This window comes from Ailuropoda melanoleuca, chromosome 17 (assembly GCF_002007445.2).
Source record: "Ailuropoda melanoleuca isolate Jingjing chromosome 17, ASM200744v2, whole genome shotgun sequence".
Classification (NCBI taxonomy): Eukaryota; Metazoa; Chordata; class Mammalia; order Carnivora; family Ursidae; genus Ailuropoda; species Ailuropoda melanoleuca.
Genome location: NC_048234.1, coordinates 23,959,513 through 23,974,793, shown reverse-complemented (window position 1 = coordinate 23,974,793; position 15,281 = coordinate 23,959,513). Strand labels below are relative to the sequence as shown.

Genomic DNA, 15,281 nt, shown 5'->3' with positions numbered 1-15,281 from the left:
AGGGAATGCATGCATACTAAGCGGCCAACGAGGCACAAGCGGATGTCCAGGGTCCGAGGATGAGCACAAGTAGCCCTGTGTGTCCTGAGTGGAGTGTAGACACACGCCAGTCCTGAGTAACAAGTGAGCAAGCTTGTTTGGAGGCATGGCAATGCCAGGCGTAAGGATTTAATTCATTAGGCAAGGGGAGACACTAGAAGATGTTAGAAGCCTGTGGATGTGAGATTTCTGATGTGGAATGGGAAGCACAGAGCTTGAGAAGCAGACAGAAACATGGGATGGTCTAGTTTTGAGTTTTTCTTGTCTCAGACGAGGAAACCGAAGCAACAGACAGGAGCCATAACGGGCCCAGGGTCCCACGTCCGTTTGGTGGCTGAGCTAAGAAGAGATAACACCTCCTCTATTGCTCTTTCCATTCCCATAATCTGGATTCAAGGAATGATAGGGAAGACAGAGTAGATAAAAGGAGTGAAGGAGGGGAGATGAGGAAAGAGTGGGATCGTCACCCACTGCACCAGACAAGTCCCAGCTTAGAGGAGGGGTCAGACAGGACGGACCAGCCATCTACACGGACCAAGAACAGAAGAGCGTTGCTGGTTACACGAATACATTTGAAGTTCCAAGACCACACTTCGTGAATAAAGAAAACAAACTCATAGAGATTTTAATCAGTGAGGAGTATAGCATCTTTTTTCTAGAAGTGCTTGACACAACTTTTCTATGCAGAATAGGGAGCAGTGAATGCCCCTCTTGCAGCAAACTGAGTTGGCAGTGTACCTATCCAACAGCACTCGCACTGTGGTTCCAAACGTCCTTCCTCCATCTTGGAGAGTCGGGGGGCATATTCGTTGCCATCTTGAGGTAATAAGCCTATCAGACTAAAGAGGGTTTTGGAGCCTGTCTCTAGTTAAAATTTGGGTACTTTGTTTATCATAGCTTTTAACTGCATCGATTTTGATTTTTAAAAATACTGCATTGCAATACTTATTTTGATTGCTGATGTGTTTTGTTGCCTCTTTAAATTTTGCATCTAGCTAACTCACCCTCAGCCCGGTCCTGTATTAGGTTTTAACCTCTTCGTGCTCCCCGGAAGCACAGAGAGGGTTTTTCCCTTCACTCTTTCTCCCATCTCCTCTTTAAGTTGTGGTGGTGGTGGTTCTGATGCACATGCATGCAAATTAGGGCCATAACAACAAACCCCTAACCAAATGAACCTCTTCCCCTGGCCGGCAACGGGACGGGCAACGGACAGCAGAGGTGTCAATGATCTGAGTGTCACAAGACTCAAAGTAAATAGTTAACTGATTTTTTGGAGAAAAACAAAACCCTAACTGGAAACACAATCACTTACTAAGCCGGATTTGTCAGAATTTGTGGAGGGAACCCAGCTCTGGGCTGGTCTTGAGGAGGAGCGAGCATTCAGACAGTCTAGGAAGTGTGGGTGTAGGGAGGAGGGCGCGGGGATAACTGTACTGATCCTAGCTCCTCCTTCGGGCAGGTAATACCACTCAAGAGAATGCAGATCACTCACTGACAGAAGACATAGGCCTCCTAGTGCCAGTAAAGCAGGAATTGATAACGAATGCTACTTGCTCCTAATTCTTAGGGGTAGCTTGCATCGACACCCCACTGAATGGCCTGACCTCCTCTCATGATTTCACTCCAACATTTGGTTTTAGTCCACATGCTCTTTGCTTAGTTTAAGGCAGTGGTTCTCGAACTTGAGTGTGTATTAGAATCACCACGAGGGTCTGTGAAAGTGCGAACTGCTGGTCCCTTCCTTGAGCTCCTGATCCAGGAGGTCTGAGGTAGGGCCCAAGAATGTGCATTTCCAACAAGGTGCCGGTGATGCTGATGTTGGGGGTCTAGGGACCATACTTTGCAAACCATTGCTCTAAGGTGTGCTCATTCCTGTACCTGTCAAATTCCTTGCTCCAGCCCAAGGCTCAGTTTTCTTGCTTGCATCACGCAATTCCGACCCCTGGCCACAGCTAACTGGACCAGGAGTGGGTCCCTGATCTTCAGGCAGCCACCAGAGGCTGGGCAGCAACCTGCCAGATGGCCTGGGACAAAACCTGAACGAGCTGATCAGATTCTTTCCCTCAAGGGTTAAACTGATAGGTAATGAAAGAATGAGCCAGTTAGCAGTGGGAGTCAAATTAACCACGAGGTTATAATTGATTAACCATGAGGGTATAAGGCGCCATGGTAATCCACGGGTTGTAAGAAAACAGGAACTCTGAGAAAGATGACAAAAAGTTACAAGAAAGCAGAAAGAAATTAGGAATAATAAAAATTAAAGAGAGCCGAGGGAAATAATGAAGATTTGGTAGAGAGAAAAGAATGGTGTGAATCCCAATCATCTCTCAAGTAAAGATCCATTCACTCCTGCCAGGGGGCCCTGAGTCTACAATTCTGCTTGAAGTCTGGTCTCTAGGACCTGGCCCTAGGACAGGACCCTCCCTTGGATTTCTTGAGCTAACCTTGGTCTCTGTGTGCTCTAAAATTAATCAAAATTTTGAAACAAATTAAGACAAAGTTATGTTAATCCAATGAACTCACCCAAATTATGTTTTTTCTTGGATCATGTTGAGGGACCATCATCACTCAGCTTTTTATCACCAGTGAGAAAAAGCGTCTTTCCTTATTAAAAACAAAACTTCTTGCAAACCAAAATTAAAATCCTCACCAACTCAGCTCATGGCCACACCAGCATCCGCACTAATCTCTCCAACGGCTGGGCCAGAAGTGCCCTTTGGTGAGTCTTTCTCTCTCCCCCCGACATTCAAGCAGAGGCCAAACCCATCAGTCATATTCCCACAGTGGTCCCCCATCCACCCACTGCTCCTCATCCCACTGCCGCCTCCTTAACACAGTCGCCTGCATCCCCTACCTGTTCTCAGCCTCACCACACTGAGCTTTTCGGACCACACTCATTCATCTGACACCCTCATGTAAAAGTCCCGGATGATCCCTCCACGGCTCTTCTCAGCCCCTCTCGGCATGGCTGTCAGGCTCTTGAAGGTTGGGTCTCACTCTCTCTGGTGGGCAGAATAATAGCCCCACAAGATACCAGACCCTAGTCCCCGGAGTCTATAAATGTGACCTTCTTTGGGGGAAAAAAAGGTTCTTTGCAGATGCGATGAAGACCTTGAGATGAGGAGATCTTCCTGGATTTCCAGCTGGGTCCTAAATGCAATCACAGCTGTCCTCATAAGAGAGAGTCAGAGAGAGATCACACACACACACACACACACACACACACACACACACACACGCAGAGGAGCTGAGTGAAGACGGAGCCCGAGGTGGGAGTGACGCAGCCACACACCAGACAGCGTCAGCAGCTGCCAGATGGTGGAAGAGACAAGAAGGGTTCTCTCTCAGAGCCTCCAGAGGGAGTGCGGGGCTGCCGACCCCACGATTTCAGAATGCTACCCCCTCAACCAGGAGCGATCCATTTCTATTGTCTGAAGCCCCCCAGTCTGGGGGACTGTTACAGCAGTCACAGGAAGTGACAACACTCTTCCTTCCCATGAGCCCTCCTCGATCTCCTGCCTGTCCCTTGTCTCACGCCTCTGCACCCCTGAAACTGTGACCCCCCCCCTAGCCTGAGGCAGCCCATCAGCCTCTCATCTCCACTTCCACATGCGTTGTTCTGTCAGTTTAGAACCATGTTGCTATCTCACCTATCCCTCAGGGCCTCCTTCCTGAGATCTTCTGATGACCCCACCCCGCCCAGCTAGGCTCCCTCCATTCTCCCAACACTCACTTGCTTCTCTGCTGATTCCTTTTTATCTTGATTTACAGGAATTTGTAGAGCTGATTTTCCTCCTCTTTCTTCCTCTACACACTTCCACTAAACTCTAAGCGACTAGAAGGCAAAGCTTTTCTTACATATGTCTGTTTCCCCAAAAATATGTGTCTTGCCCAGAAGAGTTGCTAAAGAAAATGGCGGGCTTCGGAAATTAGGCAATTAGGTGAGTTGTCCAGGGTTTAACATAGTGGGTGATTACTGAGAAACTACCTCATGCCAACTGTCCATCCATTCCCCCACCTGCCTCCTCCTCAACCCAAGGGAGAGTCCAGGCTTCATGTCTCTTAGGCCAGGAACCCCTCTCCACCTGGGAAGGGTTACTAGGTTCTTGAGGGATTCTAACAAGCGCTAAATACTAACGTGGACCAAGGGCTGGGGGGAAGGCTTCATCATCCGGAGTTGAAATGAAAGGAAAGCTGTCAAACCCAGGAATACAGCAAAGGGAAAGGACTCTGTGTTCGGGAAATGGCGGGAACCTAAGCCCCCTTGCATCAGCAATGCCAAGGAGGGAGGGAGGCCTATGGACAGTGGCAAGGACCACAGGGTTAAAGAGCCCGTGCCATTGCCCAGAGAAGTGCCCCAGGCATATGGCGGGGACAACACACAGACTTGGTGTCACAGGGCAGCAGAGGAAACCCGCATTCTGCCCAGGATGGCGTGCACCCTTGCCAGGCCTCTGTCCCTTCTGTGTGGTCTTTGATGCTCCGGAAAACGGACGGAGTCCCAAATGGCCACTACTGAGCTTCCTGACAACTCAGGTTGGGATGACCAAGTTAGAGATCGTCGGATCTGCACAACACAGCAGTGTGACATTGCTTGTAGCCCAGGAGTTGTGGAGCAATCCGTACCTGTCAGGATTATAAACGTGGAGTCATCCTCTGACTTTGTTTCCAATACATCTGAGCATTGGAGAGTTTCTGATGATAGTGCCCTTTAAATCCTGAACACTCACACAGAGTAGCAGGGAGAGTCAAGGACAGGGATCTGTAACCCTAAGCCCACTTTAGAAGGGCTCTTGCCCAAAGGGTAAGTGGGGGTGGAAACCCATCCCAAGCCCATCTCAGAAGATGGCAAGGGGAGGCATCTTCCCAGAGGAAGGGATGCCTCCATCTCCCCACTAAGATGCTGTCCACCAGCCTCATTATCCCGAGCCTTCCCCTGGACAGGTCTTCCAGTTGGCACAAGGGAACCCTATAGGCTAGATGGCACCCTGGTTACAATCACCCAGATTTTAGATAAGAAGGTTGACTAGCTATTTTAAACCCATCTGGGAAACATCTAGAACAGGAATTATTACTAAAGACAAAATCAAATATGTTTTTGCTAATATAAATGAAGGGTGATGGGCATTAAGGAGGGCACCCGAAGTAATGAGCACTGGGTGTTGCATGCCACTGATGACTCCCTGAACCCTACCTCTGAAACGAATATGTTTCAACTGAAACCATATGTTAAATTGAATTTAAACAAATAAAAATAAATTTAAAAAAAGTAAATAAAAATGAAGTGAAAATGCTAAACACTGCAACATTCCGCTCTTTGTTACAATCCATACAACCACAGCCCTGACTTTAATCCTCTCTCATGCAACACATCCGCTTGTCTTGATCCACAATAGAACTAAAATTAGCCAAAATGGAGACTGTGAAAAATGACCACTTAAGTCTGAATTTTGAGCCTGACACAGGGAACCATCTATCTTGTCAACATCAGAAGCCCGGCTTCCACAAAAGCTCTCCTCTGAGGGGCATAGAGCCATCCCAAGATACAAACTGACGAAACACTCCCAAAGAAGTTCAGTCAAAGCGGAAACCACAAAAGCCCTTTGAGACGGCAGTGACAAGCCTACTAGAAACCACACTGAGCAGGCCCGGCCCGCTTCCCCACCAACCTCCCCACTCCTATAATTGATTGCGGACTTTAGGAGGTGAAAGGCAGCCCCTAGGCTGCAAATCCAAAATAAAACAGAAGAGTCACGAAGCCCGTTTTCTTATTTGTTCAAATGTGAGCTCCATTTGGCTCCACACTCAGAAGTACCGCAGGGATGGGGAAGGGGACAGGGCCAAACTGCTGGCCAGCATCTATGGGCACCAAGGACAGGCATCAGGCAGAGTCTCGGTGCCCCGTTCTCGTCCTGTGCTGCAAATGCTGACCAACCTGTGAGATGTGACGGCTTACAATTCATAGAACTGCCCCCCGGTCGTTCCTTCCCTCGTCCTCTTCCCCCTCCTCTCCCTTTTGAGCCTCCTTTCTGCCGTCAAAGACAGCGTGACAGGCTGGGAAATGACCAGTTGGTTCAGATCGCCACAGTTTCTGCCCACCCTCCTCAAATGTCCCTACTGTGTCTTCCACGTTTCTCTTCATTGGGTACACTCACAACAGACTTCAAAGATTTCCTTGATGTGAAACACACTTGCTAGTACAGAGGGAAAGTACGGTTGCCCACCCCATTACCGCCATTCACGGAATTGTTAGCAGAAATACAACTGCAGGATTGAAAGCAGGGGCTAAGCTTAAAAAAAAAAAAAAAGGACCACTCTCCCGTTGGTGTTGCTCAAAGGACTCTCCTTGAAAGCATTCACCTCTGTCCCTCTGCTCCAACCACTTCCGAAAGCCATGGTCTAGGTAATCAGTTACTTCTTAAAAACATGGTTCCTAGGGTTGGAACGACAATGAGATTCAGCTTGGCTTTCTGCATATGGATCCCGGGAAGCCTTGCTCCTGAGAGATGGGCTTAAAGTTTCGAAAGAAATTCCCCAAAGGTTGGTCAGAAGCCCGTTACCTAAAGACGAGGGAAGAATCATTGTGGATGCTACTGTGGGTCCCACCATGGCGATGCCGTTTCGGTGACTCTGGGGACCAGTCAGGGAGGGTCTAGCCCCAACAAGCTCCCAAAGTGATTCTGATGCATACCCAGGTCTGCAAACCACACTTACAAAGTGTCGTGCTACTTATTCTAGAGGGAGCAGTACAGAAGAGTGGTGACGAGCATGGACTCTGAAGCCTCACGAGCTGCGTGAGCTTGTAAGCCACCTAACCGCTCTACGCCCTCATGCTCCGTACACAAAGTAGGGGGCCCTCACCCACAGAGCAGCTGCGAGGATGAAATGAGCTCATGAATAGGAAACACTCAGAACATGCACGGCGCACAGTGGGGGCAGGTGTGTGTAGGCATTGCTGTCACCCTCCAAACCAGGAACTGAATGGAACTAACACCGAAGCGTCTGCCATGCCACTCACAAGGCTACACTGGGGTAGGCAAGGGGAGGTCCATGGCCCCCAATCTCCTCTGTCATCTCGTATTTTTGCTAGTACAAAATATGTGTCTCTGTGTGTGTGTGTATATGTATATATATATATATATATATATATATACACACACAATTTCCCTCTGTTTTATGCCTGGCTGTCCTGTAACACACTGGTGAGTTATTTGCCTGTCATTTGAATTTCTGACTCCCGGGTTCACCATGGGGTGCATGCCCTGCAGCCCCTCATATCCTGTTGCAGGAAGTTCGCTGCTCTAAGTGATGTGCGGGGGAGGAGTGTGGGTGTGAGGGTGACACACACCCATGAGGCTGCTTCTGAGCATGGCTTTTGCTCCTGAGTGTGTCTTCACATGGAAAAGAAGAGACCTATGGATATATTACCAGAAAGCTCCCAACTGGGCCTCAAGGTGCGCTCAAGCCAGATCTTACACCCTTTCCACCCTGGGAGGGCATCTGGACTTTATGGCTACACAACCCAGGGCCCAACGTGGAACCTGCACCAGGACTATGGGGGGTATCCCTGAAGATCAGTGATTCCTAGACACAGTTAGTCGTGGGGTTTTCTCAAGGTGCACTTCAGGATCATGAAACCCCAGCCAGCTGGGGGCCCCACATGGCCTGCCCACGTGGCCTCCCCACGTCTCCCCAGATGTGTGGTGTTCAGTGGACTTTTACATTTGGTTTGTATAACAGAATCTCAACACATTCCAATACTGGTTCACATTCATCCAAATGAGCTCCCATTTACAAGCTTTGAAAAGATTAGTTAACAAATAATTTGGTTCCAAAGCCCTCGCTGGTCCAGGCTCCGAAAAACTAACTATTCAAGATAACAAATGTAAGCTCCCTTTCTGTCATGGCATTAGTAGTCACTTTGGTAGCCCTTAGAGCCACATACTAGTGTCTGGCATTCCTCTCTTCCTTGACACAGAAGGGTGAGCTTCCAGGTCCTTCTATGGCCAGGTAGGGCCTTTTGACAATTTCCAGCCACTGGGTTAAAAGTGGAGGAGATGTGGTCGCTTTGAGCCAAAGCCCTTCTGATTATAGTAACCAGCAATGTTCCAGATGCCTGGACCCTAGACGGCAAGCAACATGGAGGAAAGCAGCCCCCCAAGGTGTGGTGAATACATAATGTGAATAAGAAATAAACCTTCGTTTTCACTGGTGGTTTTAAGACACTGAGACTTCTGAGTTGTTGGTTAGCGCGACATTATCTAGCCCATTCTGACTGATGAAAACACTAGTCACTAATATGAAGTTGGGGAATGCATTTCAAAAACAATTTCTAAATCAGAAGGTAGGAAGAAAAAGAATATGCCTTGGAAACTCTATGCTGCTCAACTGTCTTTGGCTTTTAGGGGTGGGGCCATCTTTATCATATCTGATATTCTGAAGCCAACTAGAAGGATAAGATCAAGGAAGCGGTTTTAAAACATGGGGCTGCAAATCCTTTGAAATTCTTCCCATTAAGAGATGGGGGCCTAGTCCCTCTTCCCTTGAAGCCTGGCAGGCTTACTCAACCAATAGAGTTTGCAGACATGCTGGTATGTGGCTTCTCTGAGCCTGGGTCACAGAAGGGCCAGCAGCTTCCCTATATTGCCCTGAGCAAACCTATGTGTAAGAAGTCTGACTCTCACATGGCCAAAAGGTGAAGAAGCCTCCAGAAGATTCCAGATCCCAGCCATTTGAGTCCCTCTCAACCCTTCTAGTCTTCCCATGGAAGACTCCAGACATCACGGAGCAGGGGTAAGCCATCCCACTCTGCCAACGTCCAAATTCCTGATTTATAGGGGCCGTGAGCATGCCGAAATCATTGTGGTAGTGTGCTGCTGCGTTTGGAGGTGATTTCTTAAGCACTAACAGCTGACCAGAGCAAAAGGTAAGCAGTCTCAACAGTGCTCTAGGCTGATCCATTGCTTGACTATTCATGAGGTGGGAAAGGCAGCTCAGGCATAAGTGAAACGGGAGGCCACATAGTCTGCGGGTTGAGCGCATGAATCGGTCAGGCTTGGGTTTAATTCCATCTTTGGCGCTTACTAGACAAGGTTCTTCGTCGCTCTGTGCCTCACTTTTGAAATTGAGATGCTAATAATAATTCCTGATTCACGGGGTTGTCGTAAACATGAAACGAGATACAACATGGCCCTTGGCGGCATCCCCAGCCCTGCATTCATGGCTCTGCCTCCGGAGGCGGCCACGAGGCCTCACCTGCTACATACACAGCGTCCTACTCTGAGCATCATGTCCATGCCTGCTCTTGCCTCAGCAGGCTTGGAAGCCAGAAAATGTCATGTTTCCCAGCTGGGTTTAGGAAACGGGCAATAGAGTTGGCTCCACAGCCAGAGGGAGAAGTGATTCACTGGCTTGGCCAAAACACTGGGAAGGGGAAATGCTTCCTTTCGCCCTCCAGTTTGTGCCTCAATTTCTAAAGTTTTGATTCTGCTTTAGCAATTTCTTTTAAGTAGCCTCTACACCCAGCCTGGAGCCCCGCCTGAGGCTTGAACTCACAACCCTGAGAGCAAGACCTGAGCTGAGATCAAGAGTCAGACGCTTAATCAACTGAGCCACGCAGGTGCCCCGACAATTTTTAATAGCTGAGACTGAGCACCCACTACATGTGGACCACTACGCCAATTCACGTTTTGAGTTAATGTTCTTTAAGGCCTATGAGGTACGTGGCATGATCCCATTTTACAGATGAGGAAACGGAGGCTCAGACACTGCAGACAAGGGGCAGAGCTGAGCTCCGAACCTAGTCAGTGCCTTGATTTTAACTGCAAAGGTGCGCTGTCTCTCATTACCCCAGACTGACCTTCTCACTATCAAAAAAGCTTAAAAATAGTTAGTCTTCATGCTTTTAAAGGTTTCTCTGTTCCAGGTACACTATTTGAAAAACTGTCTTTTTAAGAACTATGAAACATAGCCATCACCGGGAAGCACATAAAAGTTACACACACAAATTATATGTAAAGCTGATGCTTATACTTCTGGACCCCCAGCCTATCTCAGCTCTAAATGAATTTATTAAATTCAGCACACCTAGCATACCTCCAAGATTTTTCTCTAGTTAAAGGGCTCTCTCTAGATTCCTAGCTGCAAAATGTTTATCGTGAATAGATGATTTGAAAAATGCATGTTGTCAAATGCTTTTCCTTATCCATTCTGTTATTACTTTCTCATTTTAACAGCCCTTGTCATAGTACTGTGGATTATTTCATTCCCTAGCATATAGTTAATTTTTCGATGTGTTCCTGTGGCATGCAAAGAATTTACACGTTGATGCTGTTTGGTGTAAGTATCTACATATGCCCACTGAGTCAGGCATGTTAACTATGTTATCCAAATATTCTATAGTTTTATTAATTTTTGTATCTACTTGTTCCGGTAATTGCTAAGAGGGGTGTTAAAATATTCCAGCGTGATTGTAGATTTCTCTATTTCTTCTGATGGTTTTGTCAATTTTTTGCTTTGTAGTTTTAAGATTGTTAGGTCTAAATGGGGGAAATTAAACCTTTGATCATTGTAAAGAGTCCCTCTTTATCTTTACCAACGGTAAACCTTTATCTGAAACAAATAAAGCTAGAGTTTTGGTTATTATGTGTATATACCTTTTACTAAAAGCATGGGAACAGGACCCGTGGGCAGAAAGAGCTGCCTATTTTTATGTCTCTTCTAACATTTTTTTTAACTTTCAAATTTTCCTTTTTTTTAAAGATGTGTCTCTTATAATGAGCTTTTGTCTTTTAAAAAAATATCCAGTCTCTGTCTTTTCCCTAGGGCATTTATTTCATCTGCATTTAAAGAAATAATGAATATATTTGTGTTTAAATCTACCATCTTATATGCTTTTTGAACCACCTGTTTCTCTTTCTTCTCTTGCACTGATTTTTTTTTAAGTTACGTTCTCTGTGTTTTCCTTTCTTAGGTTGGAAGTTAAACCCTTTTCTCTTATATTTTTTGTGATGGTTACCTAGAAATTGCAAGACGAATGCCTGACTTATCGAAGTCTAATAATGATCTATGCCTTTATTTCCCTCCTGGATATGCAAGCATCTTAGCATACCCTAACCAGGATTCCTCTCCCTCCTGGTGCTCACAACTGTCGCGGTGGTATATGTCACTTCTCTAGAACAGAACGTGATAAATATTTTCAGAACCAGAAGGCATTATTATTAATGTTTATACAGCCAACATTTATACAAATCGACCCTTCTTTTCAGCCTTTCTTTGCTTTTCATTCCTCCTAACTGAAGGATGTCCTTGAGAATTCGTTTTTGTGCGGGTCTGCTAGCAGCCTAGTCTCTCAGTTTTTGTTTGTCTAAGTGTCTTTATTTTGTTCTCATTTTAGAAATATCATTTCTAGACTGTTATCTCTTTCCATCTTCTGATTTTCAATGTCGCTGTTGAAAAATTAGTTGTCAAACAACTGTATCCTTGATTTTTATTTATTTTTTTGTCTACGATTTTTTACAGTAAGTCTGATGTGTTTAGATGTGAATTTACATTTATTTATCCTGCTTGGGCTTTTAGAACCAGGGGGTTGATTTCCTCTTCGTTGGTTCTGGGAGTCTTCAGCTATAATCTCTTCCGGTTTCACCAATATCCCAGCTCTCCACTCCTGTTGAGATTCCAGTGAAACTCTGTTTCATCTCACTGGATCCCTTCACGTGGTTTACCCTCTATTCCGTATTTTCTATCGATTGCGGTGCATGTCACTTTGTCTCTTCAAGTGTCTTGTCATCCTTCATAGTTGTCCAGCCATTTTGTTTTACAAATTAGTTATAGAAACAACTTGAGACTTATAATAGCTCCCTCCAACCGGTTGTTCACAGTCGTGGATTTATAGCCCTCTGGACTGCAGTCTACACTGCATACTTTTGGGATGATTCCCTTTGAGTTTACAATGGAGAACAGTGGTTGGTGTGCCAAGATCTCTGCCTTGGATGAGTTCTTAACTCTAACCATTTTCCCTTCAGCCACACGAACCTGCCACACGGGTGTGCCTCTTAGCTGCCCCCCACCCCCCGGTTAGTCCTTCGTGTGGCAGGGACCACCTGGACCTGAGGCCTGTCACCCACACCTTGTGTAATTTGCCAAAGGCAGATGTTCCTAGCACCTCTCCTTGATAGGCAAATACCTTAGCATGGAAGGTGCTCTGGTTCATCTCCCTGAGCTCCAACCTCTTCCCTGTTTGACTTACCAACTTATTAGGTCATTGCTCGCTGATGCTTTTCCCAAAATGCTTTTAAGTATTTCATTCAGCTTCTTTTTTCCCCCAGAGGGAGTGTTAGATTGAATCACCTAGCCCACAATTACTAGGAGTCCTTCACACAGGGTTTTGCTTTTGTTTTGTAATCATCTTCCTGCCAGAATTTAAAAATCAAATTTTGATGTGAGGTGGTATCTCATTGTGGTTTTGATTTGTATTTCCCTGATGCCAGGTGATGTGGTGCATTTTTTTCATGCGACTGTTGGCCATTTGTATGTCTTCTTTGGAGAAATGTCTGTTCACGTCTTCTGCCCATTTCTTGACTGGATTACTTGTTCTTTGGGTGCTGAGTTTGATAAGTTCTTTATAGATCTTGGGTAGAAGCCCTTTATCGGAAATGTCATTTGCAAATATCTTCTTCCATTCTGTAGGTTGCCTTTTAGTTTTGTTGACTGTTTCCTTTGTTGTGAAGAAGCTTTTTATCTTTTTGGGGGGGTGGTACTTGCAGTATAATTTATTATTTTTTTATTACATTCAATTAGCCAACATACAGTACATCGTTAGTTTTTGATGTAGTGTTCAGTGATTCACCAGATGCATATAACACCCAGTGCTCCTCACATCACATGCCCTCATTAATACCCATCACCCCATTACCCCTTCCCCCCACCCCCTTCCTTCTGTAACCCTCAGTTTGTTTCCCGGAGTCCAGAGTCTCTCATGGTTTGTCTACCTCTCTGATTTCTTCCCATTCAGTTTTCTCTCCCTTCCCCTATGGTCCTCTGCACTATTCCTTATGCTTCACATATGAATGAAACCAGTCAGAATGGCTAAAATTAACAAGTCAGAAAACAACAAATGTTGGTGAGGATGTGGAGAAAGGGGAACCCTCTTACACTGTTGGTGGGAATCCAAGCTGGTACAACCACTCTGGAAAACAGTAGGGAGGTTCCTGAAAAAGTTGAAAATAGAGCTACCCCATGACCCAGCAATTGCACTACTAGGTATTTACCCCAGATACAAATGCAGTGATACAAAGGGGCACCTGCACCCCAATGTTTATAGCAGCAATGTCCACAATAGCCAAACTGTGGAAAGAGCCAAGATGTCCATCAAGAGATGAATGGATAAAGATGTGGTCTATATATACAATGGAATATTGCTCAGCCATCAAAGGGAATGAAATCTTGCCATTTGGATTGACGTGGATGGAACTAGAAGGTATTATGCTAAGCAAAGTAAGTCAATCAGAGAAAGACAATTATCATATGATTTCACTCATATGTGAAATTTAAGAAACAAAGCAGAGGAGCATAAAGGGAGGAGGGAACAATAAAACAAGAAGAAATCAAGGAGGGAGACAAACCATGAGACTCTTAACCATAGGAAACAAACTGAGGGTTGCTGGAGGGGAGGTGGGTGGAGGAATGGGGTAACTGGGTGATGGGCATTAAGGAGGGCACGTGATGTGATGAGCACTGGGTGTTATAGAAGACTGATGAATCACTGAACTCTACTTCTGAAACTAATAATATACTATATGCTAATTAATTGAATTTAAATAAAATTAAATTTTAAAAAAATCAAATTTGGGGGCACTTGGGTGGCTCAGTCAGTTAAGCACCTGCCTTTAGCTCAAGTCATGATCCTGGGGTTCTGGGATTGAGCCCCGTGTCGGGTTCCCTGCTCTGCAGGGAGCCTGCTTCTCCCTCTCCTTCTGCCTGCTGTTCCCCCTGCTTGTGCTCTCTCTCTGTGTGTCAAATAAATAAAATCCTTTTTAAAAAAATCAAATTTCATCTTAAAACCCAGATTTCTAAAAATCCAGAAAACCTGGCCACCCTGGACTCCTGTACTAATAAGGCAATACCTGGAGAGAGCAGAGGGCCCCCAGAGTTCCGACTGTGCTCTGTTGTCTTAAACTAGCCCTAATTGAAGATGTGCTGCCTGTCTTGGTGGCATCTAAATTTGCTACCACTGAACAATCAGTCATGGAGCAGATGCAGTGAAATTATTTTGGTATTAATGAGTATACATCTTACCTGCATAGTTACGTATCCAGGAATCTAGGACTTCCTAATTAAAATTCTCTCTTTTTTCTGAAATAGATTCTCACGGTGAGGAGCTTGAAGACAGTGAGGGAAGGCTGGCAGATTTATGCAAGAAGCCCAGGACACTTCTGGGGAGTGAAGGGACTGAGATCCCCTCCCTGACCGCTACCCCCGAGACTGGGTTATTCAAATTCTCACTGTGCTGAGCAGGACTAAGATGTAGGACTCTGATCCAGGAATGGTCTCCTCTCAAGCCAGCCCCCTGGGGGCTACAGAGCGGCTGTGTGAAGGAGGCCACAGAGCAGAGCCACTGAGACCCCAGGCCCATTGGGCACGAAGAACTCCTGGCTGAGGGAGCCCAGAGAGGACGGGCTCCCATCCTCTCCCTGCTGAGGAGCTGCCAAGGCCGAGGCAGCTAGATGGTGGACACCCAGCCCCACCCCTACTTCCAGGCCCATCCATGCCCCCCCCCAGACCCACCCTAGGGTGGTGATAAGGCTTCTTCTGGGAAAAGTGAAAGTCTCTCCACCACAGAATGGCCCACTGGACAGAACTGGGTACAGGCAGCGCTGTGGTGTTCCTAGCTTCTAGAGGGAGCAGCCTTCTAAGAGAGGACTAGCCCTTTGGATAGGACTCGAGGACACATACGGGGTAGGAAGTCTGCAAGAGACTAGACTTCCCACTACTTGGGAACCATGAGACTCAGGATTGCATCTGAGAACTCTGAGAGGATGCACTGGGGGGCAGGGATGGTATGCCGGACCAAGGATGGCCACCCTTGTTATTCTGCTTCCTTTTTCACAGTGGGTACGCAGCCCCAAAGTTGTGGACAGTTAAGACCATGGTCTCTGGAGGCAAAGTCTAGGTTCGAATACCAGCCATACTACTTAGAAATAGTAAGTTATTCAAATTCTCAGGGACACAGTTTTCTCATTTGT

General features: G+C 46.2%; 1 protein-coding gene and 1 long non-coding RNA gene across 2 annotated transcripts in view; one reads left to right on the top strand and one right to left on the bottom strand.

Annotated features, from left to right (window-relative positions):
• PGM5 (phosphoglucomutase 5) overlaps window positions 1-15,281 on the bottom strand; it is a 188,368-nt gene that overhangs the window by 2,724 nt on the left and 170,363 nt on the right. The window lies entirely within an intron of this gene.
• On the top strand, window positions 8,879-14,502 carry LOC117796923. The gene is made up of 3 exons (XR_004621630.1): window positions 8,879-8,965; window positions 10,275-10,377; window positions 14,401-14,502. It is a non-coding gene; the product is annotated as an uncharacterized LOC117796923 (long non-coding RNA).